At 40.4% G+C, this 18,386-nt stretch overlaps 1 protein-coding gene and 1 pseudogene across 1 annotated transcript in view; one reads left to right on the top strand and one right to left on the bottom strand.

The window, feature by feature from the left end:
* The window catches only part of LOC128579850 (spermatogenesis-associated protein 31E1-like), a 156,717-nt gene that overhangs the window by 27,490 nt on the left and 110,841 nt on the right, over nt 1-18,386 (top strand). The gene's annotated exons all lie outside the window — the stretch shown is intronic.
* Nucleotides 2,342-3,130, bottom strand: LOC128579854 (selenoprotein K-like; annotated as a pseudogene).

Genomic DNA, 18,386 nt, shown 5'->3' with positions numbered 1-18,386 from the left:
TTTTATTTTAAATAAAATTCACTAACTTGCTTGTCTTAACTCTTGCTTTGTAGTTTGCCTTGTGTTTCCCCGGGAGTTATCAGGGAAATTTCTTAAAAAATCCTCTTAATTGTTGCAGTTTAGGGTTAAATATCTGCCACTTAAGAAGCAGAGGTGAGGGCTGGGCGGGGTGGCTTACACCTGTAATCCTAGCACTCTGGGAGGATCGCCTGAGCCAGATCTCATCTGTAAAACAGCTGGACATTGTGGCGTGCCTGTAGTCCCACTTACTTGGGAAGCTGAGGCAAGAGAATCACTTGAACCCAAGAGTTTGAGGTTGCTGTGAGCTGTGATGCAGCACTCTACGAAGGGCAAAGAAGTGAGAATCTGTCTCAGAAAAAAAAAAAAGGAAGCAAAGGTGAGGTTAAACAAATCACAGATGAAGCCAATTCCTCAGAAGTCAGGACCACCTCCTTTGAATGTGGAAACTTCTCTCCCCCACTGGCCAACTTTGGTTCAGCACAAGCACTTGGTGACAGCAGAGAGGTTGGACTCTGGAGAAGGGCACCAGCTCTGCAGCATGGGCACTGCTGTTTCTCTTTCCTTCTTGCTTTCCGTATGTATCACTTGGGCAGAGGTGAGGCTGGGGGAGCAGGGGGCACTTATGAGCTCACAAAAGGAAAACCCAGGACTCAAAGGGCTGATGGTGGAGGGCCCAGATAGCTCCTCTCTGCTTACTCAAATCCTTGTTGTCTTACTGCTAGGCCCACATAAAAGAAAACATGCCCCAGAAAGAGAAACACTGAAATATATGAATCAAGTTAAAAGCTTTTACATAGCTCTTAGTTTCAGATGTGTTGGTGAAAAACGTTTTTTTTTGAGCAACATGCTCAGTGGTGTCCTTTTTTTGGCCAAGCAGCCAGCTTCTTGAATGTTCTCCTGAAACTTACCATGATTTTTAAAGTATTTTTATTTTTGTAGAGATGGGTCTTACAGTGTTGCCCAAGCTGGTCTTGAACTCCTGGCTTCAGACAATCCTCTCATCTCAGTGTCCCAAGTAACTAGGCTTTCACCCTAATTCTTTAGTGTTGAGTATAACTTAACTATGCATGCCCAGAAGACCTCTAAACTTGTTTTAGCCTATAGAATTTCATATTTCAGTATAAAAATCTGTGTGTCTGCCCAGTGTCCTTCCCTTCTTCTGGGAGATATTTTATTTTTTGAGACAGAGTCTTACTTGGTCACCTTTGGTAGAGTGTCATGGAGCATCTTAGCTCACAGCAACCTCAAACTTTTGGGTTCAAGTGATTCTGTTGCTTTAGCCTCCCTGGTAGCTGGTATTATACGTGCCCAGCTATTTCTTTTTAGAAATGGAATCTTGCTCTTACTCAGGTTGGTTTTGAACTCGTGAGCTCAGGCAAACCTCAACCTCCCAAGTGCTGGGATTACAAGTGTGAGCCACCGCACTGGGTTCTAGATCCATATTTTAGAAAATGCTCCTCCCAGATATCCTCCTGTGGTGTGGAGTCATGGAAGCTGCCATGTTTCTGTAGGCCCCACCCTCCTGGCCACAGTGGATGGGTCTGGCATGGAACCTGGTCCAGATGGGCCAGCTAATCAACACCTTTCCAGAGAATTCTGAATTTCAGGGAGAATGGAGTTAGACTGTCTCTGGTGCATGTGCAGAGAAATGAAAATGCTACAGACAGAAGCAGAGTTTTGGTGGTTCCTGGTTGGTGTTTTCCTGCATCCTAGCTACTCCCCCCAAGTCCCCAAGGTTGATCATGTGACACACTTCTGGACTATTCCAATTGACTCTTTTTTTGTCTAACCTATTTCAAGATGGCTTTCTATTGCTTATATCCAAGAGTCCTAAAGATTATAAACAGAGGAGCCCATATCAAGGTAACAGCATGCCAGGAAAGCTTGGAATCTCAGAATATTTCTTCCCTATAAATAGCTGATTTGGAAACCAGGTTAACAGAAGACTGCTGGGTGACTACAAAATTCAAAGGAAGGGCAGTAATGTGGTTAGAAGCTTGCTGTGGTAACCCCACATGCCCATCTTTTAACAGCAGAGATCTGTCATGCAAGGAGTATGTTTCATTGCTAGAGTGCCCTTTATGTGGAAAGCTTTTCCATGAGCATTGTGTTGCTTGTTTTTGTGGCTCTTTTTCTGTGCTTTCATGACTGGCCCAAAGCTCTTTCTGAGTTATTTATTCAGTTATTCAAAAATATTTGTTGGGGTGTCTACTTTGTGGCAGGTGTTATTTCAAGTTTTGGGAACACGGGTAAATAAGCAAAAACTCCCTGCTCTCATTGAACTTACATTCTATTTTTCTTTTTTTTTATATGCATAGTACTGAAATAAATACAATGTGATTTATTTATAAAGAACAAAGTGACAATGAACAGTATTTCAGAAATTGAAAAGGGTGACACTACAGTATTGAATGCACACCTTTTTATTTCTTCAGATTCAGAGTTTGTGATTCAAATATATAAAGATGAAGAATCACTTTTGCAACCTAAAAATATTTACTTATTAAAACTATTAATATTTTAGTAAACTATACAAAAAAGATGAGACAAAAGGTGTATTTATAGAACTGCATGTCAGTCAGGCCAGTTCCCTGCAGAGAGAATTCCCAGCCTGACCTCATTCATCTGTGAAGACACAGAGCAATCCTTGTTTAGACGCACACATTCATCTATTTGTCCACTGTGGTCAGCCCTTCACTTCTTGATGGTTTCCTTCTGCTATGAATGTACTTGTCCATTTGTCTGCTTCTTAGAGCAGACATTTACCTTCCTCATCCACCAGCCATAGGAGGAGGACTGGGGCCTTGCAGATGATTGATTTGACCCATTCTTCGGGGAGGATTTCCTGGTGGCCCTCTTCCATCATCATATTTGGAATCAGATGAGTTTCCATAGCCTCTTCTTTTCTTCACATCTTGCTGAAGCAGAGTTTTGAAAAACAAAACCACAAACTCAGCTATTCCCCAGAAGAAATCTGTTATCAAAGATAATCTCCATGGAGACTGACTTTGGCTGTCCAATACTTGTCCATTCGAGATGTAAACCATCTTGCCCGATTTCCCTGCTTCTGAGTGACTCTGAACTTACATTCTAATAGAAGAAACAGATAATAGCCAAATTAAAAGATAGATTATATGTATGTATACTTTTAGGTGATTATCAAATTCTGGTAAGAAAAACAAAAACCAAATAGGGTAATGGTCTCTCTGATAAGGATAACTTTGAGTAGAGACCTCAGGGGTGTGGAAGAGTGAATCCCAGGAAAGACTTAGAGTCAGAACATTATAGGCCAAGTGAATAGCAAGGTCAAAGACCTTGAAGCAGGAGATAGCTTGAGGGGTTCCAGGGAAAATGAGATGGCCATGGTGGCTGAGTAAAAAGGAGAAGGAGGGAAGAGGAGGTTGACAGAATGGAGGGTGGGGGCAGGAAGAGCCTGAGACCATGGTAAAGGTTTGTATTTTATTGCTATGGGAAGCTTTTGAAAGTAACCTCAATATGTTCTTTACTTTTTTAGTGGTTGCCCTTGAGTTTGTAATATACATTTATAACTAACCCATGTCCTCTGTCAAATAACACTATAATACTACTTCACAGGCAATGTAGGACTTGCTAAATATCCCCAAGTCCTTTTTCCTGTCCCTTCATTTCACTTATACATAAGCTGTAATCACCCAATGCATTGTTGCTACTACCATTCTTATTTATTTATTTCTTTTTGTGTGTGGTTTTTGGCCGGGGCTGGGTTTGAACCTGCCACCTCCGGCATATGGGACCGGCGCCCTACTCCTTGAGCCATAGGCACTGCCCACTATTCTTATTTTTTGAGACAGAGTCTCTCTATGTCACCCTGGGTATAATGCCGTGGCATCATAGTTCACAGCAACCTCAAACTCTGGGAGTTAAGCAATTCTCTTGCCTCAGCCTTCCAAGTAGCTGGGACTACAGGTGCTTGCCATAATGCCCAGCTATTTTTGTTGTTGTTGTACTTTTGTTGTTGTACACCTCCAGCCTTGGTGTATGTGGCCAGTATCCTAACCACTGAGCTATGGGCGCTGAGCCTGTTGCAAACTCTTGTTAGATTAAGAAAAATATAAAGTTTATTTTACTTTCATTTATTCCTTTTCCCAGAGTGCTAGGATTGCAGGTGTGAGCCAGTGCATCTGGCAATTTAAAATTTTTTTGTAGAGATGGATCTCTCTATGTTGTCTAGACTGGTCTTGAACTCCCATCTTGGCCTCCCAAATTGTTGGGATCAAAGGCATGAACCACCATGTCCAGTCTTTAAAAGTTGTTTTGATGAAGACCAATTTATACATTTTTTTCCTTTGTTGCCTGTGGTTTTGGTGTCAGATCTAAGAAATCATTGCTGCTAATCCATTGTCACAAAGCTTTCCTCCTATGTTTTCTTATAAGAGTTTTATAGTTTTATAGTTTTATAGCTATTACACTTAGTTTCTTGATCCATTTTGAGTTAATTTTTATATATAGTAAAAGATAAGGGTCCAACTTCATTCTTTTGCACGTGGATATGCAGTTGTCCCAGTACAACTTCCTTTTTAATATTTTTGGCAGCCTTGTTAAAAATTATTTGGCCGTATATGTGATGGTTTATTTCTGGCTCTCTATTATATTTCATTGTTTTTTTTTTTTTGTTTGTTTTTTTTGTAGAGACAGTTTTACTTTATTGCCCTAGGTAGAGTGCCATGGCATCACATAGCCCACAGCAACCTCCAACTCCTGGGCTTAAGCGATTCTTTTGCCTCAGCCTCCCAAGTAGCTGGGACTACAGGCACCCGCCACAACGCCCGGCTATTTTTTTGTTGCAGTTCAGCCGGGGCCGGGTTTGAACCCACCACCCTCGGTTATATGGGGCCGGCACCTTACCGACTGAGCCATAGGCACCACCCTGTATTTCATTGGTTTATGTCTGTCTTTATATCAGTACTACACTGTTTTGATTACTGTAGTTTTGTTTGTACTTTTTTTTTTGAGACAGAGCTTCAAGCTCTTGCCCTGGATAGAGTGCAGTGACATCATAGCTCACAGCAATCTCCAACTCCTGGTCTGTTTCTGGTCTTTTCAATGTTGGGAGGTTTTTGATTACTGATTCAATTTCCTTACCAGTTATATGACTATTATATTTCCTATTTCTTCATAATTAAGTTATTGGAGTTGTGTGTTTCTAGGGAGTTTTCCATTTTATCTAGGCTATCCTAGATAATTTATTGGTATTCTCTTATAATCCTTCATATTTCTGTAAAATCAGTTGCAATGTCCCTGTTTTCATTTCTGATCCTAGTTTAGTCTTCTGTTATTTCTTAGTTGATCTAACTGAAAGAAGATCAATTTGTTGTTTCTTTTTTTCTTTCTTTCTTTTTTTTTTTTTGTAGAGACAGAGTCTCACTGTACCGCCCTCGGGTAGAGTGCCGTGGCGTCACACGGCTCACAGCAACCTCTAACTCTTGGGCTTACGCGATTCTCTTGCCTCAGCCTCCTGAGCAGCTGGGACTACAGGCGCCTGCCACAACGCCCGGCTATTTTTTTGTTGGTGTTGCAGTTTGGCCGGGGCTGGGTTTGAACCCGCCACCCTCGGCATATGGGGCTGGCGCCCTACTCACTGAGCCACAGGCGCCGCCCTGTTGTTTCTTTCAAAGAATGAATTCTTGGTTCTGTTGATTTTCCTTATTATTTTCTATTTTCTGTGTCATTTATCTCTGCTCAATTCTTTACTATTTCCTTCTTTCTGCTATTTTTAGGTTTAGGGGTAGCCAACCTGCTGCCTGTGGGCCAAGTGCTGATTTTGTGAGGACTTTATTCACTCCTGCACAGACCTGTTTTTGCTGATCAGCTTTCATTAGTGTTTGTATACTCTTTTTCTTCCAAAGTGTGGCAGAGAAGAAAAATGGTTGGGTACCCCTGGTTAGTTTGTTCTTTCTCTGTTTTTTTGTTTTTTTGTTTTTTTTTATTCGGTTGCCCTGGGTAGAGTGCTGTGGCATCATTGCTTACAGCAACTCTTGGGCTCAAGCAATGCTTATGCCTCAGCTTCCTGAGTAGCTGGGACTACAGGTACCAGCCATAACACGTGGCTAGTTTCTCTTTCTTTCTTACTTTTTTTAGTAGAGCCAGGGTTTTGCTTTGCTCAGGCTGGTCTTGAACTCCTGACCTGAGGCAATCCACTCGCCTCTGTCTCCCAGTGTCCTAGGAAAGATTGCAGGTGTGAGCTACCATGCTGGGTGCTTTTCTCTGGTTTCTTAAGGTATAAAGTTAAATTGTTGATTTGAAATCATTATATATATTTATATCTTTTGTTTTTATTCTTTTTAAATGTAATTGTTTCTCTTAACACCGCTTTTGTTGCATCTTACAGTTTTGCTACATTGTATTTTCATTTGTCTCAATGTCTTTTCTAATTTCTCTGTGGATTCTTTTTTGATTTATTAGTTGTTTAAGAGTGTGTTGTTCGGGCGGCACCTGTGGCTCAGTCCGTAGGGCACCGGCCCCATATGCCGAGGGTGGCGGGTTCAAACCCATCCCCGGCCGAACTGCAACCCAAAAATAGCCGGGCGTTGTGGCGGGCGCCTGTAGTCCCAGCTACTCGGGAGGCTGAGGCAAGAGAATTGCTTAAGCCCAGGAGTTGGAGGTTGCTGTGAGCTGTGTGAGGCCACGGCACTCTACCAAGGGCCGTAAAGTGAGACTCTGTCTCTACAAAAAAAAAAAAAAAAAAAAAAGAGTGTGTTGTTCATGTCCACATAGTTGTGAATTTCCTAGCTTTCTTCTGTTAGTCATGTTTAATTTAATTCTGTTGTGATTATAAAAGATCCTTTGTATGATTTCGGTCTTTTAAAATTTATTGAGAATCTTTTTCTGGCTTAGCATATAGTCTATCCTGAAATTATCCATGTACACTTGAGAAGAATGTATATTCATTTTTTGGGGGGGGTGAGGGGACAGAGTCTCACTATGTCACCCTGGGTAGAGTGCCGTTGCATCACAGCTCACAGCAACCTCAAACTCTTGGGCTGAAGTGATTCTCTTGCCTCCGCCTCCCAAGTGGCTGGGACTACAAGCGCCCACCACAATGCTTGGCTATTTTTTGTTGCACTTGCCATTGTTGTTTAGCTGGCCTGGGCTGGGTTCTAACACGCCAGCCTCGGTGTATGTGGCTGGTGCCGTAACTACTGTGCTATGGTGCCGAGCCAGAACGTATGTATATTCTTTCTGCCGTTATTGGGAGGAATGTAAGGGCTAATTCATTTGCAGTATTGTTTAGGTCTTTTGTTTCCTTATTAATTTCTTGTCTGGCTGTTCATCAAGTGTTAAAAGTAGGCCAATTATTAGTGTAGAATTATTTATTTCAATTTTGTCAAATTTTCCATTATTTTCTGGCTTCTTGGTTAGATGCAGATATATATTGTTATATCTTCTTGCTAAGGTGCTTCTTTGTCTCTTATCTTTTTTGGTTGGTTTCAGATCTGTTTTGTCTTATGCATGTATAATAATATTACCATCTCAGCTCTGTTTTTGTTATTATTTGTTAAAATATCTTTTTCATTCTTTTACTTTCAACCTCTTTGTGTTCTTTTTTATTTTTATTTATTTATTTTTTTTGAGACAGAGCCTCAAGCTATTGCCCTGGGTAGAGTGCCGTGGCATCACAGCTCACAGCAATCTCTAAATCCTGGGCTCAAGTGATTCTCCTGCCTCTGCCTCCCAAGTAGCTGGGACTACAGGCACCCACCACTACACCACTATGCCCAGCTATATTTTGGTTGCAGCCATCATTGCTGTTTGGTGGGCCTGGGCTGAATTCGAACCCGCCAGCTCAGGTGTATGTGGCTGGTGCCTTAGCCGTTGAGCCACAGGCGCATAGCCGGTGTGTTCTTATATCTAAAGTGAGTCTCTCCCTCTTTTTCTTTGAGACAAAGTCTTATTTTGTTGCCCTCGGTAGAGTGCTATGGCGTCACAGCTCACAGAAACCTCAAACTCTTGGGCTGAAGTGATTCTCTTGCTTCAGCCTCCCAAGTAGCTGGGACTACAGGTACCCACCACAATGCCTGGCTATTTTTAGAGACAGAGTCTCACTCTTGCTCAGGCTGGTCTCTAACCGGTGAGCTCAGGCAATCCACCCGTCTCAGCCTCCCAGAGTCCTAGGATTATAGGCATGAGCCACTGCACCCAGTCTGTGAGTCCCCTTTCTTAAACCTAGCGGCCAATTTTTATCTTTTTTTTTTTTTATTAAATCATAGCTGTGTACATTAATGCAATCATGGGGCACCATACACTGGTTTTATAGACCGTTTGACATATTTTCATCACTGGTTAACATAGCCTTCCTGGCATTTTCTTAGTTATTGTGTTAAGACATTTACATTCTACATTTACTAAGTTTCACATATATGCTTGTAAGATGCACCGCAGGTGTAATCCCACCAATCTCCCTCCCTCCACCCCCTCCCCCCTCTCTCCCCTCCCTTTCCCCCTTCCCCCTATTCTTAGGTTATAACTGGGTTATAGCTTTCATGTGAAAGCCATAGTTTCATAGTAGGGCTGAGTACATTGGATACTTTTTCTTCCATTCTTGAGATACTTTACTAAGAAGAATATGTTCCAGCTCCATCCATGTAAACATGAAAGAGGTAAAGTTTCCATCTTTCTTTTTTTTTTTGCTTAAATTTTACTGGTTTAATTTAATCTGTGAATAATTTCTACATTGCTCACTTTCTAGAGAAGCCTAATAGTCAAAGGTTAATTTTCTTTTTTTTTTTTATTGTTGGGGATTCATTGAGGGTACAATAAGCCAGGTTACACTGATTGCAATTGTTAGGTAAAGTCCCTCTTGCAATCATGTCTTGCCCCCATAAAGTGTGACACACACCAAGGCCCCACCCCCCTCCCTCCGTCCCTCTTTCTGCTTTTCCTCCCCCCCATAACCTTAATTGTCATTAATTGTCCTCATATCAAAATTGAGTACATAGGATTCATGCTTCTCCATTCTTGTGATGCTTTACTAAGAATAATGTCTTCCACTTCCATCCAGGTTAATACGAAGGATCTAAAGTCTCCATTTTTTTTTTTTTTTTGTAGAGACAGAGTCTCACTTTATGGCCCTCCTTAGAGTGCCGTGGCCTCACACAGCTCACAGCAACCTCCAACTCCTGGGCTTAAGCGATTCTCTTGCCTCAGCCTCCCAAGTAGCTGGGACTACAGGCGCCCGCCACAACGCCTGGCTACTTTTTGGTTGCAGTTTGGCCGGGGCCGGGTTTGAACCCGCCACCCTCGGTATATGGGGCCGGCGCCTTACTGACTGAGCCACAGGTGCCACCCCTAAAGTCTCCATTTTTTTAAATAGCTGAATAGTATTCCATGGTATACAAATACCACAGCTTGTTAATCCATTCCTGGGTTGGTGAGCATTTAGGTGTTTCCACATTTTGGCGATTGTAAATTGAGCTGCAATAAACAGTCTAGTACAAGTGTCCTTGTGATAAAAGGATTTTTTTCCTTCTGGGTAGATGCCCAGTAATGGGATTGCAGGATCAAATGGGAGGTCTAGCTTGAGTGCTTTGAGGTTTCTCCATACTTCCTTCCAGAAAGGTTGTACTAGTTTGCAGTCCCACCAGCAGTGTAAAAGTGTTACCTTCTCTCCACATCCACGCCAGCATCTGCAGTTTTGAGATTCTGTGATGTGAGCCATTCTCACTGGGGTTAGATGATATCTCAGGGTTATTTTGATTTGCATTTCTCTAATATATAGAGATGATGAACATTTTTTCATGTGTTTGTTAGTCATTCATCTGTCATCTTTAGAGAAGGTTCTATTCATGTCTCTTGCTCATTGATATATGGGATTGTTGGCTTTTTTCATGTGGATTAATTTGAGTTCTCTATAGATCCCAGTTATCAAGCTTTTGTCTGATTGAAAATATGCAAATATCCTTTCCCATTGTGTAGGTTGTCTCTTTGCTTTGGTAATTGTCTCCTTAGCTGTACAGAAGCTTTTCAGTTTAATGAAGTCCCATTTGTTTATTTTTGTTGTTGTTGCAATTGCCATGGCAGTCTTCTTCATGAAGTCTTTCCCCAGGCCAATATCTTCCAGTGTTTCTCCTATGCTTTCTTGGAGGATTTTTATTGTTTCATGCCTTAAAATTAAGTCCTTTATCCATCTTGAATCAATTTTTGTGAGTGGGGAAAGGTGTGGGTCCAGTTTCAGTCTTTTACATGTAGACATCCAGTTCTCCCAACACCATTTATTGAATAGGGAGTCTTTCCCCCAAGGTATGTTCTTGTTTGGTTTATCGAAGATTAGGTGGTTGTAAGATGTTAGTTTCATTTCTTGGTTTTCAATTCGATTCCAAGTGTCTATGTCTCTGTTTTTGTGCCAGTACCATGCTGTCTTGAGCACTATGGCTTTGTAGTACAGACTAAAATCTGGTATGCTGATGCCCCCAGCTTTATTTTTGTTACAGAGAACTGCCTTAGCTATACGGGTTTTTTTCCGGTTCCATACAAAACGCAGAATCATTTTTTCCAAATCTTGAAAGTACGATGTTGGTATTTTGATAGGAATGGCATTGAATAGGTAGATTGCTTTGGGAAGTATAGACATTTTAACAATGTTGATTCTTCCCATCCATGAGCATGGTATGTTCTTCCATTTGTTAATATCCTCTGCTATTTCCTTTCTGAGGATTTCATAGTTTTCTTTATAGAGGTCCTTCACCTCCTTCGTTAGGTATATTCCTAGGTATTTCATTTTCTTTGAAACTATGGTGAAGGGAGTTGTGTCCTTAATTAGCTTCTCATCTTGACTGTTATTGGTGTATAAAAAGGCTACTGACTTGTGGACATTGATTTTATATCCTGAAACATTGCTGTATTTTTTGATGACTTCTAGGAGTCTTGTGGTGGAGTCTTTGGGGTTCTCTAAGTATAAGATCATGTCATCAGCAAAGAGGGAGAGTTTGACCTCCTCTGCTCCCATTTGAATTCCCTTTATTTCCCTGTCTTGCCTAATTGTATTGGCTAGAACTTCCAGCACTATGTTGAATAGTAAAGGTGACAGAGGACAACCTTTCTGGTTCCAGTTCTAAGAGAAAAAGCTTTCAGTTTTACTCCATTCAGTAAAATACTAGCTGTGGGTTTGTCATAGATAACTTCAATCAGTTTTAGAAATGTGCCACCTATGCCTATACTCTTCAGTCTCCTAATTAGAAAAGGATGTTGGATTTTATCAAATGCTTTTTCTGCATCTATTGAGAGGATCATGTGATCTTTATTTTTACCTCTGTTAATATGGTGGATAACGTTTATGGACTTGCGTATGTTAAACCAGCCTTGCATCCCTGGGATGAAGCCTACTTGATCATGATGAATGACTTTTTTGATGATAAGCTGTAATCTATTGGCTAGGATTTTGTTGAGAATTTTTGCATCTATATTCATGAGTGAGATTGGTCTGAAATTCTCCTTTTTGTTTGGGTCTTTTCCTGGTTTTGGTATTGGGGTGATGTTTGCTTCATAGAATGTGTTGGGGAGGATTCCTTCTTCCTCAATTTTTTGGAATAATTTCTTTTTTTTTTTTTTTTTCTTTTTTAACTTTTTTTTTTCTTTTTTTTTTTTTTTATTGTTGGGGATTCATTGAGGGTACAATAAGCCAGGTTACACTGATTGCAATTGTTAGGTAAAGTCCCTCTTGCAATCATGTCTTCCCCCATAAAGTGTGACACACACCAAGGCCCCACCCACCTCCCTCCTTCCCTCTTTCTGTTTCCCCCCCCATAACCATAATTGTCATTAATTGTCCTCATATCAAAATTGAGAACATAGGATTCATGCTTCTCCATTCTTGTGATGCTTTACTAAGAATAATATCTTCCACGTCCATCCAGGTTAATACGAAGGATGTAAAGTCTCCATTTTTTTTAATGGCTGAATAGTATTCCATGGTATACATATACCACAGCTTGTTAATCCATTCCTGGGTTGGTGGGCATTTAGGCTGTTTCCACATTTTGGCGACTGTAAATTGAGCTGCAATAAACAGTCTAGTACAAGTGTCCTTATGATAAAAGGTTTTCTTTCCTTCTGGGTAGATGCCCAGTAATGGGATTGCAGGATCAAATGGGAGGTCTAGCTTGAGTGCTTTGAGGATTCTCCATACTTCCTTCCAGAAAGGTTGTACTAGTTTGCAGTCCCACCAGCAGTGTAAAAGTATGGAACTGGAAAAAACCCCGCCAGCATCTCTCCACATCCACGCCAGCATCTGCAGTTTTGAGATTTTGTGATGTGGGACATTCTCACTGGGGTTAGATGATATCTCAGGGTTGTTTTGATTTGCATTTCTCTAATATATAGAGATGATGAACAATTTTTCATGTGTTTGTTAGCCATTCGTCTGTCGTCTTTAGAGAAAGTTCTATTCATGTCTCTTGCCCATTGATATAAGGGATTGTTGGCTTTTTTCATGTGGATTAATTTGAGTTCTCTATAGATCTTAGTTATCAAGCTTTTGTCTGATTGAAAATATGCAAATATCCTTTCCCATTGTGTAGGTTGTCTCTTTGCTTTGGTTATTGTCTCCTTAGCTGTACAGAAGCTTTTCAGTTTAATGAAGTCCCATTTGTTTATTTTTGTTGTTGTTGCAATTGCCATGGCAGTCTTCTTCATGAAGTCTTTCCCCAGGCCAATATCTTCCAGTGTTTTTCCTATGCTTTCTTGGAGGGTTTTTATTGTTTCATGCCTTAAGTTTAAGTCCTTTATCCATCTTGAATCAATTTTTGTGAGTGGGGAAAGGTGTGGGTCCAGTTTCAGTCTTTTACATGTAGACATCCAGTTCTCCCAACACCATTTATTGAATAGGGAGTCTTTCCCCCAAGGTATGTTCTTGTTTGGTTTATCAAAGATTAGGTGGTTGTAAGATGTTAGTTTCATTTCTTGGTTTTCCATTCGATTCCAAGTGTCTATGTCTCTGTTTTTGTGCCAGTACCATGCTGTCTTGAGCACTATGGCTTTGTAGTACAGACTAAAATCTGGTATGCTGATGCCCCCAGCTTTATTTTTATTACAGAGAACTGCCTTAGCTATACGGGGTTTTTTCCAGTTCCATACAAAACGCAGAATCATTTTTTCCAAATCTTGAAAGTATGATGTTGGTATTTTGATAGGAATGGCATTGAATAGGTAGATTGCTTTGGGAAGTATGGACATTTTAACAATGTTGATTCTTCCCATCCATGAGCATGGTATGTTCTTCCATTTGTTAATATCCTCTGCTATTTCCTTTCTGAGGATTTCATAGTTTTCTTTATAGAGGTCCTTCACCTCCTTCGTTAGGTATATTCCTAGGTATTTGATTTTCTTTGAGACTATGGTGAAGGGAGTTGTGTCCTTAATTAGCTTCTCATCTTGACTGTTATTGGTGTACACAAAGGCTACTGACTTGTGGACATTGATTTTATATCCTGAAACATTACTGTATTTTTTGATGACTTCTAGGAGTCTTGTGGTTGAGTCTTTGGGGTTCTCTAAGTATAAGATCATGTCGTCAGCAAAGAGGGAGAGTTTGACCTCCTCTGCTCCCATTTGGATTCCCTTTATTTCCTTGTCTTGCCTAATTGTATTGGCTAGAACTTCCAGCACTATGTTGAATAGTAAAGGTGACAGAGGACAACCTTGTCTGGTTCCAGTTCTAAGAGGAAAAGCTTTCAGTTTTACTCCATTCAGTAAAATATTGGCTGTGGGTTTGTCATAGATAGCTTCAATCAGTTTTAGAAATGTGCCACCTATGCCTATGCTCTTCAGAGTTCTAATTAGAAAAGGATGCTGGATTTTATCGAATGCTTTTTCTGCATCTATTGAGAGGATCATGTGATCTTTATTTTTGCCTCTGTTAATATGGTGGATAACGTTTATAGACTTGCGTATGTTAAACCAGCCTTGCATCCCTGGGATGAAGCCTACTTGATCATGATGAATGACTTTTTTGATGATAAGCTGTAATCTATTGGCTAGGATTTTGTTGAGAATTTTTGCGTCTATGTTCATGAGTGAGATTGGTCTGAAATTCTCCTTTTTGTTTGGGTCTTTTCCTGGTTTTGGTATCAGGGTGATGTTTGCTTCATAGAATGTGTTGGGGAAGATTCCTTCTTCCTCAATTTTCTGGAATAATTTCTGCAGTACAGGAATAAGCTCTTCCTTGAAGGTTTGATAGAATTCTGGTGTGAAGCCATCTGGACCAGGGCATTTTTTGGTTGGAAGCTTTATTATTGTTTCTTTGATCTCAGTGCTTGAAATTGGTCTGTTCAGGAGCTCTATTTCTACCTGGGTAAGTCTTGGGAGAGGGTGTGATTCCAAGCATTGATAGATTTCCTTCACATTGTCAAATTTCTGGGCATAGAGTTTCTGGTAGTATTCAGAGATGATCTCTTGTATGTCTGTGGGATCAGTTGTTATTTCCCCTTTATCATTTCTGATTGAGGTTACTAGAGATTTTACTTTTCTATTTCTCGTTAGTCTGGCTAAAGGTTTATCTATTTTATTTATTTTTTCAAAAAACCAACTTCTTGTTTCATTAATTTTCTGAATGATTCTTTTGTTTTCAATTTCATTGATCTCTGATTTGATTTTGGATATTTCTTTTCTTCTACTGAGTTTAGGCTTAGCTTGTTCTTCTTTTTCCAATTCCATAAAATGGCTTGTGAGATTGTTGATGCGCTCTCTTTCTGTTTTTCGAATGTAGGCATCTAAAGCGATGAATTTTCCTATCAAAACTGCTTTGGCAGTATCCCACAGGTTTTGGTAGCTTGTGTCTTCATTGTTGTTATGCTCAAGGAAGTTAATGATTTCCTGTTTTATTTCTTCCTGCACCCATCTGTTATTCAACAGAAGATTGTTTAATTCCATGCCTTTGTGTGGGGTCAAGCGTTTTTGTTAGAGTTGAGTTCTACCTTTAGTGCCTTATGGTCTGAGAAGATACAAGGTAAAATTTCAATTCTTTTGATTCTGTTGATATTTGTTTTGTGTCCCAGGATATGATCAATTTTGGAGAATGTTCCATGGGGTGATGAGAAGAATGTATATTCTTTATCTTTGGGATGGAGTGTTCCATATGCATCAATGAAGCACAGTTGTTCTAGGGTCTCATTTAAATCTCTTATATCTTTATTTAATTTCTGTTTAGAGGATCTGTCCAGCTCTGTAAGAGGGGTGTTAAAGTCCCCTGTTATTATGGTATTATTAGATATCATAGTGCTCAGACTGAGTAAGGTCTGTTTCAAGAATCTGGGAGCATTTAAATTGGGTGCATAAATATTTAGAATTGAAACATCTTCTTGTTGTATTTTTCCTTTGACCAATATAAAGTGACCATCTTTGTCTTTTTTGACATTAGTTGCTTTAAATCCACATGAATCTGAAAATAAGATTGCAAGTCCTCATTTCTTCTGAATGCCATCTGCCTGAAAAATTGTCTTCCAACCCTTGACTCAGAGCTGTAATTTGTCTTTTGAAGCCAGGTGTTTCTTGCAGACAGCAAATGGATGGCTTGTGTTTTTTAATTCAGTCAGCCAATCTATGTCTCTTCAGTGGAGAATTCAAGCCATTAACATTTATTGAGATAATTGTTAAGTGTGGTAGTATTCTATTCATCTTATTTTGTGAGAGTCCATTGCTTAGTTTAATCTTTTGCATCAGTGTGGAGGTTAGGTTCTGTCCTTTAATTTCTGAGTTCTTACTTTGCTGCTGATCCATTGTGCTGGTCAGTGTGCAGAACAGGTTGAAGTATTTCCTGTCGAGCTGGTTTTGTTGTGGTGAATTTTCTCAATGTTTGTATATCCGTAAATGATTTGATTTCTCCGTCAATTTTGAAGCTTAGCTTAGCAGGGTACAGAATTCTGGGCTGGAAATTGTTCTGTTTAAGTAGATTAAAGGTAGATGACCATTGTCTTCTTGCTTGGAAAGTTTCATTAGAGAAGTCTGCGGTCACTCTGATGGATTTGCCCCTGTAGGTCAACTGGCGCTTACTCCTGGCAGCTTGCAGAATCTTTTCTTTTGTCTTGACTTTGGACAGGTTCATCACAATGTGTCTTGGAGAAGCTCGGTTAGAGTTGAGGCGACCTGGGGTCTGATATCCCTCTGAAAGCAGTGTGTCAGAATCTTTGGTGATATTTGGGAAATTTTCTTTTATAATATTCTCTAGTATGGCTTCCATTCCTCTGGGGCATTCTTCTTCCCCTTCTGGGATTCCTATAACTCATATGTTGGAATGCTTCATAAAGTCCCATAATTCTGACAGTGAATGTTCTGCTTTCTCTCTCTTCTTTTCTGCCTCTTTTACTATCTGAGTTATCTCAAGAACTTTGTCTTCTACCTCTGAAATTCTTTCTTCTGCATGGTCTAACCTGTTCCTGATACTTTCCATTGCATCTTTAAGTTCCCTTATTGACTGTTTCAGTTCCTTCAGCTCTGCTATATCCTTTTTATATTCTTCATATAGTTCATCTCTTATTTGATTCTATTTTTGGATTTCCTTTTGGTTATTTTCCACTTTATTAGCAGTTTCCTTCATTGTTTCCATCATTTCCTTCATTGTTTTCATCAGGTGTATTCTAAATTCCCTTTCTGTCATTCCTAACATTTCTTTATAGGTGGAATCATCTGCAGTAGCTACCTCATGGTCCCTTGGTGGGGTTGTTCTGGACTGGTTCTTCATGTTGCCTGGAGTTTTCTGCTGATTCTTCCTCATGAGTGATTTCTTTTATCTGTTTCCTTGCCCTAATTTTCCTTTCACTTCCTCTTACTCTTTAAGTTCTCATGCCTATGGACTAAGGGTTAGATGAATCCTTTTGGTACAGGACCAGAAGAGTGAGAAGGTTGAAGAGCAAGAAAGGGATGAAAGAAAGGAGGACCGAGTGAACAGAAAAAAAAAATAGAGAAAGGAGAGGGGGTGGGTAAAAGGAATATTGACAAAAAGAAGAGAGGCACAAAAGAGGGAGACAGGGAAATATAGGTGTACTTTAGGGTACTTTGACACAACCTTAAAAAAAACCACCTTCTGGGGGTGCCCAGTTGGGTGGTTCCCTTGAGGTCAGCCACTCTTTGCTAACCTAATCAGACACATTACCCCACCTCCACCAGGTAGAGAGGAAAGACAAAAATGCTATAAATCAAACCAAAACAAGCAAACAGAAAATTTTACGGGATAATATTGGGTGAAAAACCAAATAATAGTGGTAGAAACACTAGCAAAAATGAAGTTCTAGTTATTAAAAAAGGCAGCAATGGGAAATTATAATTAAACTAGAAAAATTGAGAAAGAAAAAAGATCTGTATGGAAAAGGTTGAAATTAAAATACAAAACAACATCAACAACATCAAAATAGACAAAAAAGCAAACAAACAAACAACTAAACCAAAAACAAAACAAACAAACAAAAAAACACAACCAAAAACAAAGCAGTATGTATATGTTGTTGAATATTGTCTGGGCAACACATGGTCTTCTGGGGTATGAGATGTTAATCACAGTTCTGATATGACTGGAGGCTGCTGATTTCTCAAACCCCAGCAGGTAGACACCCTAAATCTCTCTTCTACCCACTTAAAAGGCACTTTGAACTTGTAAACTTGCTGAGCAGAAGCTTTCCCAGGAAAGTGCTTGTCGCTGGAATCACTGCTGCAGTGGCTATCCACTTACCCAGTGTGCCAAAACCGGTCTCACTCTGTCCCTGAGGGTTAGGGCTGCAAGGCGGCTCAGACCCCACCCTTAGGCTACTCAGTCACTGGGTTACCAGCTCCCACCCAATTCTAGCTCTGTGACCCTGAGGGCGGAGCTTTCAGGGGCAGATCCCTCACAATGGCTCCCTGTGGCCCACAGCCAAACACTATTAGCTCCGTCTGGCTCAGCAGCTCAGACTGGGGCCCTAGACAGCAGCCATAGTTCTTCGCATTCCCACTCAGGCTCTCCCCAAGGCAGTTCAACTCAGTGCCAAGTCCAAAGACACCAAAACAGTTCACAGGTAAGGCCTTTCCTGTTTGCAGTCTCGCTGCTACTGAACTTACAGTTGCGGGCGGGTTTAGAATGATTGAACACACACAACCACTTGCCAGTTTTCCAGTGTTTTATTCCTCCTCCTGGGGTCCAGAAGTCTCTCACTGACTCTCTGTATCCTCACAGGGGTGATGATAGGCAGATCCCACCAGCCAGGGATGCCTGGAGTCCTATCTCCCGGGACTTACGGTGCCCAGATGCAAGGAAGCTGTTACCCGGCCGCCATGTTGCTCTCCTCAAGTTTCCATCTTTCTTTAAGGCTGCATAATATTCCATGGTGTACATATCCCACAATTTATTAATCCATTCGTGGATCAAT

Source organism: Nycticebus coucang, chromosome 2 (genome assembly GCF_027406575.1).
Source record: "Nycticebus coucang isolate mNycCou1 chromosome 2, mNycCou1.pri, whole genome shotgun sequence".
Lineage (NCBI taxonomy): Eukaryota > Metazoa > Chordata > Mammalia > Primates > Lorisidae > Nycticebus > Nycticebus coucang.
The sequence above is the reverse complement of the archived record's forward strand: the minus strand, read 5'-3'. Positions and strand labels throughout refer to the sequence as shown.